Source organism: Siniperca chuatsi, linkage group LG13 (genome assembly GCF_020085105.1).
Source record: "Siniperca chuatsi isolate FFG_IHB_CAS linkage group LG13, ASM2008510v1, whole genome shotgun sequence".
Taxonomy (NCBI): Eukaryota; Metazoa; Chordata; class Actinopteri; order Centrarchiformes; family Sinipercidae; genus Siniperca; species Siniperca chuatsi.
Window position 1 is genome coordinate 25,560,968 of NC_058054.1, and position 15,876 is coordinate 25,576,843.

The following is a 15,876-nucleotide window of genomic DNA, read 5'->3' on the forward strand; positions in this document are numbered from 1 at the left end:
GCCTGCATGGGCAGCCTCAATATGAATTATTAATAGTACCTTTTCGCTCTAAGCAGTGGTGGAACATAACCAAGTACATTTACTCAAGTACTGTACTTGAGTATAATTTTGAGGTGCTTGTACTTCACTTGAGTATTTCCATTTTCTGCTACTTTATACTTCTACTTTACTACCATTCAGAGGGAAATATTGAACATCTTACTCCACTACATTGATATGACAGTTGGAGTTACTACTTACATGGCAGATGAAGATTTTACCTAAAACTACATGTGGTAAGCATAAAAAAGACAATACATTGTTAAAAATTTAACCAGTGGTTCACAACCTGTTTGGCTTGTGATCCCTTACAAAAATGCAGTGTGTAATTCTTCTTCTTTCCTACCCTATAATTTATCTAACGCCCCCTCAGAGTTCTTGACGTCTTTTAACCCTTTGGAGGGGCCTGACCCTTAAGTTGGGAACCACTGGACTAAACCACTTGTATATCAAGTAGTAAAATCTAGCTCCACCCTGACCAGCTACAATAGTAAAATGCTGCTTATGCAGCAATGCATCAGTATTAACAACCTAATGGCATACCTAATAATGGCATACATAATAATAATGTATCAGTCACAGGGGCTTTTTTCCCCCAGAATGTGTACTTTTACTTTTGATACTTTAAGTACATTAGACAGTAGTACAGTAGGATTTTAAATGCAGGACTTTTACTTGTAATGGAATATTTGTATATTGTTGTACTGGTACTTTTTACCAGTATTTTTGCTCTGTTCAAATGAAAAAGTACTGTATCAATCACAGCAAAGAGGAAAAAATTTAATAACACTGAAAACATGCTGTAAATCACCAGCGGTCAGCAGTAACAAGCAGGCTAAATGTGTATGAATGTGAAGCAAGGTGTCACTGAAAAAGAGCATGCTGGGTCAGTTAAAGTCTTATTTTACCAATATCTTAGTAAAATATTCTAATAGGTAAGGTAGTTATTTGTGATCCTCTATAAAAAAACAGCTTTATGAAAACATTTGTAGGTGGTAAATATGCACTCGTCACACACAGCCCTCTAACTGTGCATCAGCCTGGGAGCAGCTTCGCTGGCTGAGGATTGCAAGAAAAGAGCTATTGTAGCTCCTGATTTAGCTCTTAATCCTATCAATCAATCTCATAAACTTAAACTTTTATTAATCTACTTTGATCTTTGGTCAAGGTGTTTTTAAAGGAGAGCAACTGTTTTTGTACTTTCCACATAATTATACAGGTACATATGGTGCTGGCACTAATACTTTGAAATGTGTTTTTCCCCTCTACTGATATGTCTTCTACTCCACATTTGTACCAGTAATAACCTGTTAATTTAATTACATACAGTATGCTGAGTGATTGTGCAGCATGCTAAATACCTATTGCAATTTCAGCATGAAATATTCCATTTAAACCATTTTTTAAAAAGAGAGGAGATTGAATGCTTAAATTCATATTAAAATTGCAAAAAGCCTTTTGTCCCCTGGGTGGTGCTGTAGGTTCATGCTTTGTCTGCCCTGTTAGGATCCATGTTGATGTCTAGACATTGATGTTTTGTTTTGTTATCTTGTTACAGGAGAAGCATGAACCAGATTTTACTGTTTGATCTCTGCTAACTCATAATTAGTGGGATACTCAACAGTAAGAAATCCACTTTTTCTACAAAATGGGGGAATTAGATTTAAAATCAATACACTAATTGTCTCCCTAAAGAACAGAAATAGCTTACCAGCTCTTCAGGCTAGCATTAACCTTTATGAAGTAAATTGATAGTGTTCAGAGCAGTGGCTTGTATCAAATTGTATTGAAAATAAATGGAAAAACAATTGATATTAAAATATTTTTATAAAAGAGACATATCCCTCCTCTCCTTCTGTTGATCTCTTCTCCTCTCTCCTTCTTTTCTCCTTCTCCTCTTACAAAGACCCAACAATTCCCACCATGAGCCAGCACTTGGGGATGGAGGCAAGGAAAAAGTCCATTTTAAAAGGCAGAAACGTGGACGAGCTTGATAGCTGAAGGATCTGGCTCCCATTTTAATTTTGGAGACTCTAGGAACCACAAGTAATCTTACATTCTGGGAGTGCAGTGTTCTAGTGGAGTAATAGGGTACTATGAGCTCTTTAAGATATGATGGTGCCTGACCATTAAGGGCTTTGTAGGTGAGGAGAAGGAATTTAAATTTTATTCTGGATATTACAGGGTGCCAGTGCAGACAAGCTAATATGGGAGAAATATGATCTCTTTTCCTAGTTCTTGTCAGTACATGTGCTGCAGCATTCTGGATCAAATGGAGAGTCTTAAGGGACTTATTGGGGCAGCCCGATAATAAGGAATTGCATAATACAGCCTAGAAGTAACAAATCCATTGACTTTTTTTTTTTTTTGACTTTTTTTGTGACAGGATGTGCCTGATTTTTGCAATGTTACATAGGTGAAAAAAGGCAGACCTTGAAGTTTGTTTTATGTGGGAGTTAAAGGACATACCTTGTTCAAATATAACTCAGAGATTCCTTATGGTGGTGCTGGAGGCCAGGGCAATGCCATCTAGAGTAATTATATATTTAGATAAAGTATCTCAGAGGTACTTGGGGCCAAGTACAATAACTTCAGTTTTGTCTAGGTTTAATATCAGAAAATTGCAGGTCATCCAGGTTATTTATGTCCTTAAGGCATGCTTGAAGTTTAGCTAACTGGTTTCATATGGCTTGATCGATAGATACAGTTGGGAATCATCTGCATAACAATGAAAGTTTGTGTATTTATGAGTGTTTCCTAATAATATTGCCTAAAGGAAGCATATATAAGGTGAATAGAATTGGTCCAAGCACAGAACCTTGCGGAACTCCATGACTAACTTTGGCGTGCATGGAGGATTCATTGTTAACATGTACAGACTGAGACTGATCTGATAAATAGGATTTAAACCAGCTTAGTGCTGTTCCTCTAATGCCAATTAAATGTTCCAGTCTGTGTAATAGGATATGATGGTCAATGGTGTCGAATGTAGCACTAAGATCTAACAAGACAAGTACAGAGACAAGTCCATTGTCTGATGCAATTAGAAGGTCATTTGTCATTTTCACCAGTCTCTGTCAGGCTGGCTACAGTGCTGAAAAGAAGCCTGCTGTTGTTCTTATTTTCCTCTATTAATGATGAGTAATAGGCTGCTCTCGCATTACGGAGGGCCTTCCTGTATGTTTTAAGACTATCTTGCCAGACTAAACGAGATTCTTCCAGATTTCTTTCAAGTTTTCACAATGTTTGCTTTAGTTTGCGGGTTTGGAGGTTATACCATGGTGCTAACTTTCTTTGTTTTACTATCTTCTTTTTTAGAGGGGCAATAGAGTCAAGTGTCATTTGCAGTAAGTCTGCAGAACTATCAACAAGATGAGCAATTTGTGAGGGATGGAAGTTATCATAGGAGTCCTCTGTTTTATTGATACATGGCATTGAATTAAATGCTGATGGAATCACTTCCTTAAATTTAGCTACAGCACCATCAGATAGACATCTACTGTAGTAATTTTTTCCTAATGGCGTGTAGTCCAGTAATAGGAGTTCAAAAGTTATTTAATAATGGTCAGATGAAGAAGGATTCTGTGGAAAGACTATTAAATGTTCAATTTCAATGCCACATACAAGGTTGAGGGTGTGGTTAAAATAGTGAGTGGGTTTATGTACACTCTGACAGAAGCCAAACAAATCTAATAATGAGATAAATGCAGTACTAAGGCTATCATTATTGATGTCCACATCAATATTAAAATCACCTACAATAATTACTTTATCTGTTTTAAGGACCAACCTTCATAAATATTCTGAGAGTTCAGATAAAAATTCAGAATACAGACCAGGAGTGCAGTACAACAAGTGCAGTATAACAAATACAATTGGCTGTAGTGTTTTCCAGGTTGTGTGTGAAAGATTAAGGCTTTCGAATGAGTCCTCCTATTTTGTTATACATAAAAAGCTAGTAAAAATTAACACCACCGCTGCAATAGTACAACTCTTTTGTTTACTTCTGAATTAAATAATGTAAGTGGTCGGGATACAGACACCATCACTATGGGTTTTTGGGTGGGTAACTGCTCTAATGGAAGTGCAGAGAAGCGTGTAGGACTGCAACTCTGCCTGCTGGTTTTAACTCTGGCTTGTCATGGTTTTGGTCCACTATTAAACTCTAAAAGAGTTCTAGATATGAGAGCCGCTCCATCCACAGTGGGATGAATGCTGTCTCTCCTAATCAGACCAGGTCTTCCCCCAGAAAGTCTGGGACACCACCTTGACAGCCAGCAGTGGAATGCTGACATGCGGCTAAACATGTCATCACTGGTTAGATTTGGCAGGGGTCCAGACAAAACTACAGAGTTCAACATTGTCTTTGCATATGTACACACCGACTCAACATTAATTTTTATTGACCTCTATTTGGCGTAATTGGGTGTCATTACCGCTGACATGAACAACAATCTTACTATATTTACGCTTATCTTTAGCCAGCAGTTTTAAATAGGATTTGACGCCGCCGGCTTTGGCCCCAGGAATACATTTGACTATAGTCGCTGGTGTTTCTAACTTCACGTTTCTCAAGATAGAGCTTCCAATAATCAGAGTTGGTTTGGTGAGTCGCTGAGTGGGAAGAACTTGTTAGAAATGTGAACTGGTTGGTGGTGAACCATGGGCTTCTGCTTAGTGCTATGCTTCCTTCAGACAGTCACCGAGCCACTCAGACGCCCTGCCGAGGGACGGCTAACAGGAGCTACATCTGGTCAGTCCGCACCAGCTTCTGGGGGCTGGTTACAGCAGCTAACGATTAAGTTTCCATGGTTTCCAGTTCACTAAGCCTGGCAACCGGAAAATGAGACAGTACGCTTACCACGTCACGTCAGCACATCATAAAAAGCAGTATGAACACCACAAAAATAATTTCAAGTCATTTAAAGGTACATGAAGTTGTAATGTAGCTGTAAGCCTATATGAAATATCCTGTCTCTTCTTTATAGAGAAGAATTGAAAAGAATCAATCAGCCTCCAGAGAAACAAAAGCTGACATGACCTTTTGTACTTTTACAAGATAGACAAAACCAAGATAGAGGTTATGCTGTATTTTTGTTTCATACATTTATTAGATGCAGTCAGTGACAGCAGAAATGTCAGAGACAGCAGAAGATTAATGTCGAGGGTCAGATTCAGTACACATCTCTATCCTGAGGCATATTTTATGTTTAAGACTGACCACATCCCCTACTTTTCTCTAACTCCACCATCCATCCCACTGCCTACCTCACCCATCCATGCCTTGTTATCATTTCCCAACCCCCTACCCCTCTAACCCAGACCCCTATGCAGCCTGCCCCAAATCCCCCAACAATCTTAAAACTCTCTCTTCCAAATCCCCTTTCTGCCAGCCCTCTCCCTCTCCAGCCCCAAACCTTTCAATGCTGCCAATTATTAAAAACCTCAACCCTGCTCTCCACCGCTAACTTTTAGATGTTTTAATTTCATGATAGCTGTTAACACTGACTCCTAAATGTTAGTCTATATGACCCTAAGTCATTAAACTGGACATTGGATCATTAACATCACTGCAATACTTGAAATATTTTTGCAATATTCTGTGTTTAATACTGCTGTGCAATATACTCTTTTCAGCTTAAAATTCCATATTTATTGATATTTATTCATACTTCTATTACTGCTGTGCAATATCCACCGTCTCATAATCATCAAGCTACACTTAACTTGACAGTTCATGCACTATTACTTATTACTTATATTATTATATTGTATAATTATACCATACATACCTATCATCAACCGGTAAATCCACTTTGTACTTTACACTTATTTTAATTTTAAACTTATATCCACTTGGTACTTGATTTATCTTGCCTGTATTACAGTGTATTATATTTTGATTTGCTTAGAACTTCTATTCCTGTGTGCACTGACGTGATAGTGAGCAGCTGTAACAAAAGAGTTTCCCCTCGGGGATCAATAAAGTATTTCTGATTCTGATTCTGACTCCGAAAAAAACTGCATTAATAACATTTCAATAGGATTTTAATTAGTGATCTATAGAGATTGGGATGTGTAATTGTATGTGTTTGCTGCTGCTTGCTTACATATGCCCATTGTGAACGAGTATAAGTGTGTGTTATAAGTGTTTTACACTGGACAACAACTGGACAGTGTGGCCTAAATCCTGTGTTTTAATGTGAGTTGTGAACGAGTGTTAACATGGTATATCCAGTGTATCAGTCCCTCAGCTAAGCCTCAGCTCTGCAGGGGTTCACTCCATATTTAAGTCATCAGACAGTTAAAGCTTTAAACTCCTCTGGATTTGTGCAGACTAAAAAAAGAATGGTTTCTACTCCAACAACTGGACGATGTGGCCTAAATCCTGCACGACATATGGAGGTAGTGCCCATCATAACTTGACTCTTTTTTTGTAAGGGAGTGTATACAAATGTTGACAGTGCCATATAAATAAAGACTTGTTCATTATAATTATTTTATTTAGAGCCACATTGCTAGTGTGGCTAAAAATGAGGGAATAGCACAGGGAAACATGTTACTGCCTTCAATTTGTGAAAGTCTGATCAGCAGCATCACTGATATTCTATGTGATGGATACAGACATTAACCCATTTGTACTTGCACTTTTGAGTATTTTTAAAAATCGGTTTAAGCACCTTTTGTCACAAGTATTGTACTTCGCTACATTTGAATATGCATCCGTTATAGAGTCAAAACAAAAGTCACATGCAAAAGTCCTGATAAACTTTGAGAATGGAATACAGGAAAGAAGCCAAATCAGCAGTTGCAACAAAGAAGAAGCTGCTGGTGTGTTTGCAGCCAGAGCAGGGCAGAGCTCTGGAGAGGTGACACTCTGGAAAAGATATGTGGAATGGGGGGGTGCAGTCGCACCTGGGCCATTTACCTTGTGACCCTTTAGAGGGGCCCACCCTTAAATTGGCAACCAGTAGATTGTCAATCATCCGTAAGGCAGTTCAATCATTTAATAGAAGCTTACTGACAGGTAGATGTAGGCAGATCGGTATGCAGGCACAGTTCCAAGTGGCAGAAACTCCAATACAACAGCAAAATTCAACATTGCAACTGGGATGAACTGACAAAGAAAAATGGAAGTGAAGTGGTATATATGGTGAGTGACTGATGAGGGAATGAGTTGCAGGTGAAGAGTGAGTGGAGTAGGCCAGATAACTGCAGGGCTGATGAGAGAAGTGGGAACAGGTGTGTAGATGGGTGGGGTAGACAGATGATGGGGAAAGGAGGGAAAGTCAGAGGGAATCTGGTGGACAGCTTGAGGATGGCAGGAGAGTGAGGCTGAAGAGGGACTGAGGAGCAAACTGTGACAGAGGATGTATCCTACTGACTTGGGTGATTCCCTTGACTTTTCCTCCAGCTACTAGCAGGTGGACATTTATGGTTTTGAGTAAAATAGTTTGATAACTATTGGATGGATTGTCATGAAATTTGGAACAAACATTCATGTTTCTCTTAGGATGAATTGTAATAACTCTGGGGATCCCCTAAAAAAATACTCCGTTAATTTGGCATTGCACTTCAATAAAATTGTCGGACTCACAATGGACATTTAAAAAGAAATATGATGCAGCAGAACCAGAGATCTGTTTTTTTATTCTACACATTCTCCTTCCTTGTCAAAACCCGAAGCTTACATTACCCACAATGCAACTCTACGGCCAACAGTTATGTCAGAGATTTGGGTGTGTTACGCTAGAAGCTTCTAATGTAGCCCTGAGCCGCTAGCCTCAAGCAGAGATGGAGAGAGGAGTGGGCTACAGAGGTCTGGTAAGCTCACTTCTTTCTAAATCCACACCCCCAGATTTTTTTCATTTTCAAACTTGTAGTCTTCACCCCCAACCAACGGTTAAGTGACATAACTTTTTCACCCAGGTCCGTCTGGAGCCACAAAAAGCTTTAAACAACTTTTTTTTTATATATGTAGTGGTACTCCCCAAGACCTGTAAACAGACTTTGATGTGTAAATTCAGTGGAGTTCCACGTTTACCTTCTACATAGCACCATCATCTCATCAAAATCTTAATTTGTCCAACACTTATGACACTCATTTATGACCAAATACCTACAAAACTAATTACATTCCCATCAGCCTCAGCTTTACTTTGTGTTTAGTGCTAATTTGCAAATGTTACCTTCATTGCCATTCTCTATCTGTCCACCAGATGCCCTCAGATTTTCCCCATCCATCCTGGTCACCTTATCTCATCAACCTGCTTACCTGTTTCCACTTTTCCTCCACTTCCCTGCAGTAACTGCTTTTCCACAACTCCCATCATCTGACCTTCCCCACCCACCTGCTCACCTGTTCCCTCATTAGTGTGTAATATAATACCCCATTTCCAACCACATTTTGCTTCAAATAGCATTAAAAGAATTGCATAACCGAGCGTCAGTAGTTTTAAATAATATCTAATACTGTGTAGCTTTACATTCAATTCAATTTTATTTATATAGCGCCAATTCATAACAGAAGTTATCTCATTGTACTTTTCCTATAGAGCACATCTAGACTGTACTCTTTATAATATTATTTACAGAGACCCAACTCCCACCAAGAGCAAGTACTTTGGCGACAGTGACAAGGAGTGACAGAAGTGACAGAAACCTCAAGCAGAAACCTCAGCAGAAAGCAGAGAGAGCATACAGTAGCACAATGCAAATTCCACATAGAATTTTTAAATAATGATAACGTAATGGTAGTGGTAATACTAATAAAAGGAATAATGATAGATATAACAATGATAATAATAGTAATAAGTTTAACAATAATTGTAGTAGTGGTTGCCGAGCAGGAACTTGGGAGCAGTAGGAGGCCCGCAATCATAGATCCACACTGCAGCTTTGAAGGAAAAAATACCTGCTGAAAGTGACAGAAGGAGAGAAGAGAGAGACAAGAAAGCACGAAACTAAGGGAGGGAGACGATGTCGAGTTAGTAACATGCATTAATGGGATAAGAATGCATACAGATGGAGAGGGAGAGGAGGAGAGAGGAGCTCAGTGCATCATGGGAAGTCTCCCAGCAGTCAAGTCCTATAGCAGCATAACTAAGAGATGGTTCAGGACTCACTTGAGCCAGCCCCAACTATAAGCTTTATCAAAGAGGAAAGTCTTAAGCCTAATCTTAAATGTGGAAATGGTGTCTGCCTCCCAAAGCCAAACTGAGATCTGATTCCACAGGAGAGGAGCTTGGTAGCTACATTCTTGTTGAAGTTGTTTAGTAATTCTTCTGTAGACATGTTTGATTTTTGGTTATTGCTATGTATAGATGCATTGGTGAAGGTCTCATGGAATCTGTCAGCAGAGTTTGTATTGAGAACAAGAAGAAACATAGGTAGCCACTTTGTGAACAGGAGATGGGAGGAGAAACTTAAAAATATTTTTTCTCTTTGTGGTCAGAAACACATAAGCTAGCCTAACAGAGACCAGCATTATCAAGACTAAAACTAGAGGACAGAATCACAGCCAGTCAACCTCCCTGACCTGAAAGCCTAGGCTGCTGAAAATTATTAAAACCAGGACAACAAGCTTCATTCAGTGCAACACAATCACCTGGACTTAACCACGCCTCAGTAAGAAAAAGGAAATCTAACTGCTTAGATACAATGAAACCATTGCAGAAAAATTATTCGTTTGCCAGTGATCTGACATTCAACAACCCAAACACAACAGGGTTGTGAGATGGAGGTGGAACAGGACTGGCCAAGGAGGCATGAGGTGAAGAAGCAAGGTTGAAGAAGTGGTTTTAACTGCGATTAGATTGTTTCTGTGTGGACTGTAAGTAGATTTTGGTATTGCACACTGCCTTTCAGTGATCCTAACAAGAATTAATTAATTTGTGGGGGAAAGACATACACGATACAGAGCCAGGATGCTTCCCAGGCTGTCAACTGTGGAGGCTAGAGACTCAAGTTCATATTGCAGCTTAATTGACTGCCTGGACATGATGTCATTGGTGCCAGCGTGCATCATAGTAGTGTGGACAGAGGGATAAATGTCAAGGAGGGCTGGAATTAGTTAAATGAAATCAGCTGTCTTGCCTCCTGAAAGACAGTAAGTAATTGCACTGGGAAGCTTTACGAATCTGATGATAGAGTCACCAACAATTTAAAATCTCACATCGCTCAGTTTCAGGGTTTCCTTTGTAAAGTGAAAGTTTTGATCTGAGTTTATGGCCAATCGTTGACGAGCTGTGAGTGGGATGTCATCACCGCTGATACCAGATGAGTTGTAGAGGGGAAGATAGTCTTTTTAACTACTGATGCCAAGGAAGGGGGACAAGGTGAAGTCAGACCAGGCACGCCAGCCGGAGTAGCCGCTTAAACTGAGGCCAAGGGCCGCTGGCTACCCGCAGGCTCAAGACATGTTGGCTGGGGAACACAGCTCCGTCTGCCACTGGAGGAGATCCTCGATGAGCCGCTCAATGGATCAAAGTTAATTTTTTAGCTCAGCCACCCCCGCGGATGGAGCCATCAGTGGCATTGCAAAAGAAGGAAGACCACAGCCAGCAAAACGACAGAAAAGCCAGACAGAAAGCCGCACAGAAGTGGCAGCCACACAAAGTGCATCAGAGGAGCGGGGAGAAAACGTACTTGCTCAGGCTCCGTACAGGAGCCCACAGCCGTGAAACGGCATTTTTTTCCAACACATAAATAGAGGAGAAACCTGCCACCAAGGGCCCTAGGCTGGGCCCGCTGCAGATGTATCAGCTCTAGTAAGTTTTTAGCCCGAGATGGCTTCCTTTGGGGATAATGTGCAATTCTTGCTGTGCGGATTTAAAAGTAAAAGCGACCTGGCTAGCCTAGCCACCAGGCTAAAAACAAACCTGGCCAAGCTAGGTTAGCAGTCATCGCGGCAGACCAGTAGCTGAAAGCCAACTTTAGAATACTTAAACGTCAGATCAAAATGTCTGATGGTTAAAATCTTTTACCCTGTTAAAACATATAGATAAAACAGCCAGGATCTAAAAGTGTAACGTAAAAGTGTGCCTTTAAACTGGATACAATTCTAATTTAAGACAGAGCTCTTCACGGACAAAAACAACGACAACACATGCACGACATAGGACTGGCATTATGTACCTCTTTGGTCAATAAATCACAGAACTCTTCCTGTTTGCTTGTCTGTCTGCATTTGGGTCCTTCCCTAGTTGCTTCACACTCACTATCAGTGACAGAACAATGTCCAAAAATGCAACCAGCAGATGAGTAATTTTCTGTGGATGAACTTAACTCACACTATTCTGTGCCTTCTGAACTACTGCAAAAACATCTCCAGTACTTTGCACAGTGTGCAAGTGACAAGGCTACTTCCTTCTGCTGAGTCTTCCAAGCCTTGGTTGGTGAAATTGCTACCTGGATTGGCAGAGGATTTTATTAATACTCCAGCCTCCCTGTCTGCTAGCGTTGGGCTTGTTAGCCTCCAGCTGGCTTCCCAATCTTCTAACATCTGACCTGCTAGCCTACAGCCTGTACCTCAGTCAGATAACCTCTGGCGTGCTAGCCTCCAGCCTGCTTGCCTCAGACCTGCTAGTCTCCAGCATGCACTCTAGTCTGCTAGCCCTGGGATTGTTAGCCTCCGGCCTGCCTGTCCTGAGCCGGTTAGCCCTACCTCCAAAACTGGAGTTGGATAGTGATGAATTCAGACATAACCACCATAGTTAATAGTATCTGTCTCCTACAGGAACATCTACAGAATGATTCATTTTCAACTTGTTGCCTAAAACATTTTTGAATTTGTTAACAGTTGTAATGAATGAGATAATTATTGGCTGCATAGTGTCATTCAGTAGGAAGACTAACTTTGTTTAAATCTCTACCATTTCTTTCACTTTATGATGAAAAAGACAGGGAGGATCTCTGGATAGGAATACAGTGATAAGAGGAATGGAGAAGAGTGAGAAGGAGGAATGATACAGCAAAAGAGGAGACAGGGTGTTGTGTGCCAGACTGAGTTTGGATAAGACAGGAACAAAGATGCTGATGATAGAAAGAGAGAGACAGAGTGGGAGATGATGCAGGCAGGCGGGATATTGCATAATTATCTGTCAGACCAAAAGAGAAGAAGGGAGGGAAGGAGGGAACAGAAGAAGGGTTAATGGAAGGATAAATGGAGGAGAGGACAAGCAGTGGATGAAAAGAAAACCACCCATGACTCCTCCTCTGCATAAACCTGATGAAGATGACAGACTTACAGCCACGCCCTCTGGTTTGAGTCATCGGCAGCTGCTGCAGACGTCTAGAAAAAGAAATCAGACCCATTTCAGTTTAAAGAACTACAATTACAACAGGCCTTTCAGTTCACAAGTCCAGAGTGTTGATTTCTTTATTTCACTGAGATATATTATAACTTTTTCAAAAGAGACCTGATAAAATCTCACATCTTTAGTAAATTGAAATAGCAATCTACAGATCAGGGAGAGATGTCAGATCATGGGTGGAACCACTGTGATGGATAGATTCATAAAGACCAGACGCTGTTGTATGTTGTGCTGTGTAGTGGTATGTGGACCCAAAGGCAGATGACCAGGAAGCGGTATAAGGTGAAGTAGCCGAATGGCTATCGTGTTTAATGGGGGTGATGTGGTTTACAGGCAAGTACGAGCAGACCGGTAGGCCGACAGGTAATGAACAGACAAAGACAGATAGGTTACGGGCTGGCAGTGGTGGAAGCAGGGGAGTGAGTCCAAGGTGGCAAACAGTTCACTAGGGAGCAAGCAAATTACAAAAATCCAGGATCCAGCCAAGGTCCAAGGGAGACACAGGATCCAATACAAACTAACGTAAGAATGCTGGAGAACTGGGCACAGGAACCAGGTACCACAAAAGGAGCACCAAACGGCACGCATGTGAACAGAACAAACCAAAACTCAAGGCAGTAATCACACCATACATAACAACAATGATCCAACACTGAACAAAAAAAGAGACCCAGACTAAATACCCTAGGGGAGGTGAGACAATGAGACACAGGTGCAAACAATCAAGGAAGGACCAACAATCAAAACTGGAGGGAAAACAAAGACAGGAAGTAAAAACACAAGACACACAAGGGAAGGAGAATACTACAAAATAAAACAGGAAATGAAAAACCTTAAACTACCACAGACAAATAGGTGCTGAAAAATCACTAGAGAGAATCAGAACTGTTAAGGTGAATGTTGAAATCACCACTGATCAAATAAAATGGGAGTTGGTTATTACTGTAGGGATTGATTTTTATGATAAAAAAAATCCAATCAGCTGTTGCATGGAGAAGATGATTGAGAAGATGAATGTTCTGTGTATGTGAACAAATAGACATTTGTGATGTATTTGATGTGTATTTTTGTTCCACTGTCTTTGTGCTTGTGTACTGTAGCGGTATGTGATATTTGAGAGATTACAAACAAACCCACTAAATCAAATGGGAGCCATAATCCGAGATAATCCTATAGAAACCTCTGCTTCTCCAGCCAGTCAGTCATCTGGCTAGCTAGCTTCATCAGCCTGCAATGCAGAAAGCCATACAGTCAGTCAACTAAATGCATCCACAGAATGTCCAGTATAAAGCTACTTTTCCATCAAACACTATTCTTTGCTCTGGGTGGTCCACAAAGTGTTCTGAAATTATTATTATTACTGCAAGTAAAAGTTAACAAGGCAGGCAAGCTGAGGGAAACTTAATGAACATTTAATTTATGGTCCTTTATCACAGAGATTATGGAAATTTGAAAAGGAGCCCCTCGAATTGACAACAGCAAAACAGCTGATCCAACCAAAGCTGCAGCCTTCCTCTGTGCCCTAGAGGAATCCCTCCCTTACTTACCCCAATCTTGCTCTGCCCAGCAGTATTAGGACAGCTTACAGGACAGCTGAGAAGCTGAGAAGGTCCAATAACTGAATTGGCACCGATCTTGGAAGAAAAATGTATTGCCCTCACCAACTACAAATGCACTCCAAATGACAAGACCCTACATGCCCTCAGAACTTCAAGGAAGAAACTCCAGCAAGCCTCACAACACTGTGTCAACAGCTACTGGCTACAGCTTTGCAGTGACATCCAATCAGCTGCTGACACAGGCCACATCAAAGGCACTTGGACCATTACCTCACACAATTGCTCAGCTGAAATCAGCCTTGGGAGAAACCATTGCTGACCGCTCCAAACAACTAAACCGCTGGGTAGAATACTACTCTGAGCTCTATGCCAGTGACAACACAGTCTCTGACGCAGCACTCAGTCGTGTAGAGCATCAACCCGTAATAGAAGAGCTTGACATGGAACCAACAACTGAGGAGCAAAGCAAAGCAATCAACAGCCTAACCTGCGGAAAAGCAGCAATGGGATCACAGCCGAAGTCCTAAAGTGTGGGAAGCCTGATCTTCTTCACAAATTCCACAAGCACCTCTGCCTGTGCTGGAGGAAAGGTGCTGTCCCACAGGACATGAGAGATGCTAATATTGTCACTCTGTACAAGAACAAGGAAGACAGGAGCGACTGTAACAACTACCGTGGCATCTCTCTCAGCATCACCGGTAAATTCTTTGCTAGAGTTTCACTGAAAAGACTCCAAGTTTTACCCAGACTCACAGGCAGGTTCAGAGCAGGAAGATCTACTACGGATATGTGCTGGAGAAGTGCAGAGAGCAGAGAAAACCACTCTATATGGCCGTGTAAAAAGCTTTCGACCTTGTGAGCAGGAGCGACCTCTTACATTACTACCCTATTTAGTTTAGTGTTCATTCTGTACATTCATTCATCTTTATATATACATTCTGTAAATGCTACTGTTTGCGTTATATAGCAAAACTGCATTTCATTGCACTGATTCTTACTGTGTGCAATGACAACAAAGATTAATCTAATATATCAATATTAGTCCACTGAGATCACTTTTGTTTTAGTATATAATATGGAAGTGAGAGACGTGAACCAACATTGTTAACCATTTTAAACTATAGTCTCAATACATGCTCCAGAATACTTATGCTCACAGATAACCATGGTCCACAATGAGCGTGGCAAAAACACCAGGACCAATGTGCATTCATGTAAAGTGCCTCCAGTAAATAATGTAGTTTATATGTATAAAAAAAACTTCGTCCTTCACCCTCCGCGGGTGGTCTTATCCTTCGAGCTCGGGTCCTCTACCAAAGGCCTGGGAGCTTGAGGGTTCTGCGCAGTATCTTTGCTGTTCCTAGTACTGCACTTTTCTGGACCGAGATGCCTGGTGTTCTTCCAGGGATCTGCTGTAGCCACTCCTCCAGTTTGGGGGTCACTGCCCCGAGTGCTTCGATGACCACGGGCACCACTGTCGCCTTCACCTTCCAAGCCTTCTCCAGCTCTTCCCTGAGCCCTTGGTATTTCTCTAGTTTCTCATGTTCCTTTTTCCTGATGTTGCCATCACTTGGTATTGCCACGTCAACCACAATGGCTTTCCTCTTCTGTTTGTCCACCACCACGATGTCTGGTTGGTTCGCCATTACCATTCTGTCAGTCTGAATCTGGAAGTCCCACAGGATCTTGGCTCTGTCATTCTCTACCACCTTTGGAGGTGTTCCCCACTTTGACCTCAGGGTTTCCAGTCCATACTCCGTGCAGATGTTCCTGTACCCTATGCCAGCCACTTGGTTATGGCGCTCCATGTATGCTTTCCTTGCCAGCATCTTACACCCTGCAGTTATGTGCTGGATTGTCTCTGGGCCTCTGTTGCTCTGGTGCTCAGGGTCTGCTCCTGTGCAGCCATGATGAGTGCCTCTGTGTTGCTGGTTTGTCCTCCCATGATGGTGCCTCCTCCAGCA

At 41.3% G+C, this 15,876-nt stretch overlaps 1 pseudogene; it reads right to left on the minus strand.

Moving 5' to 3' along the window:
* Window positions 1-1,049: 1,049 nt before the first annotated feature.
* LOC122886717 lies at window positions 1,050-10,066 on the minus strand (annotated as a pseudogene).
* Window positions 10,067-15,876: the final 5,810 nt, after the last annotated feature.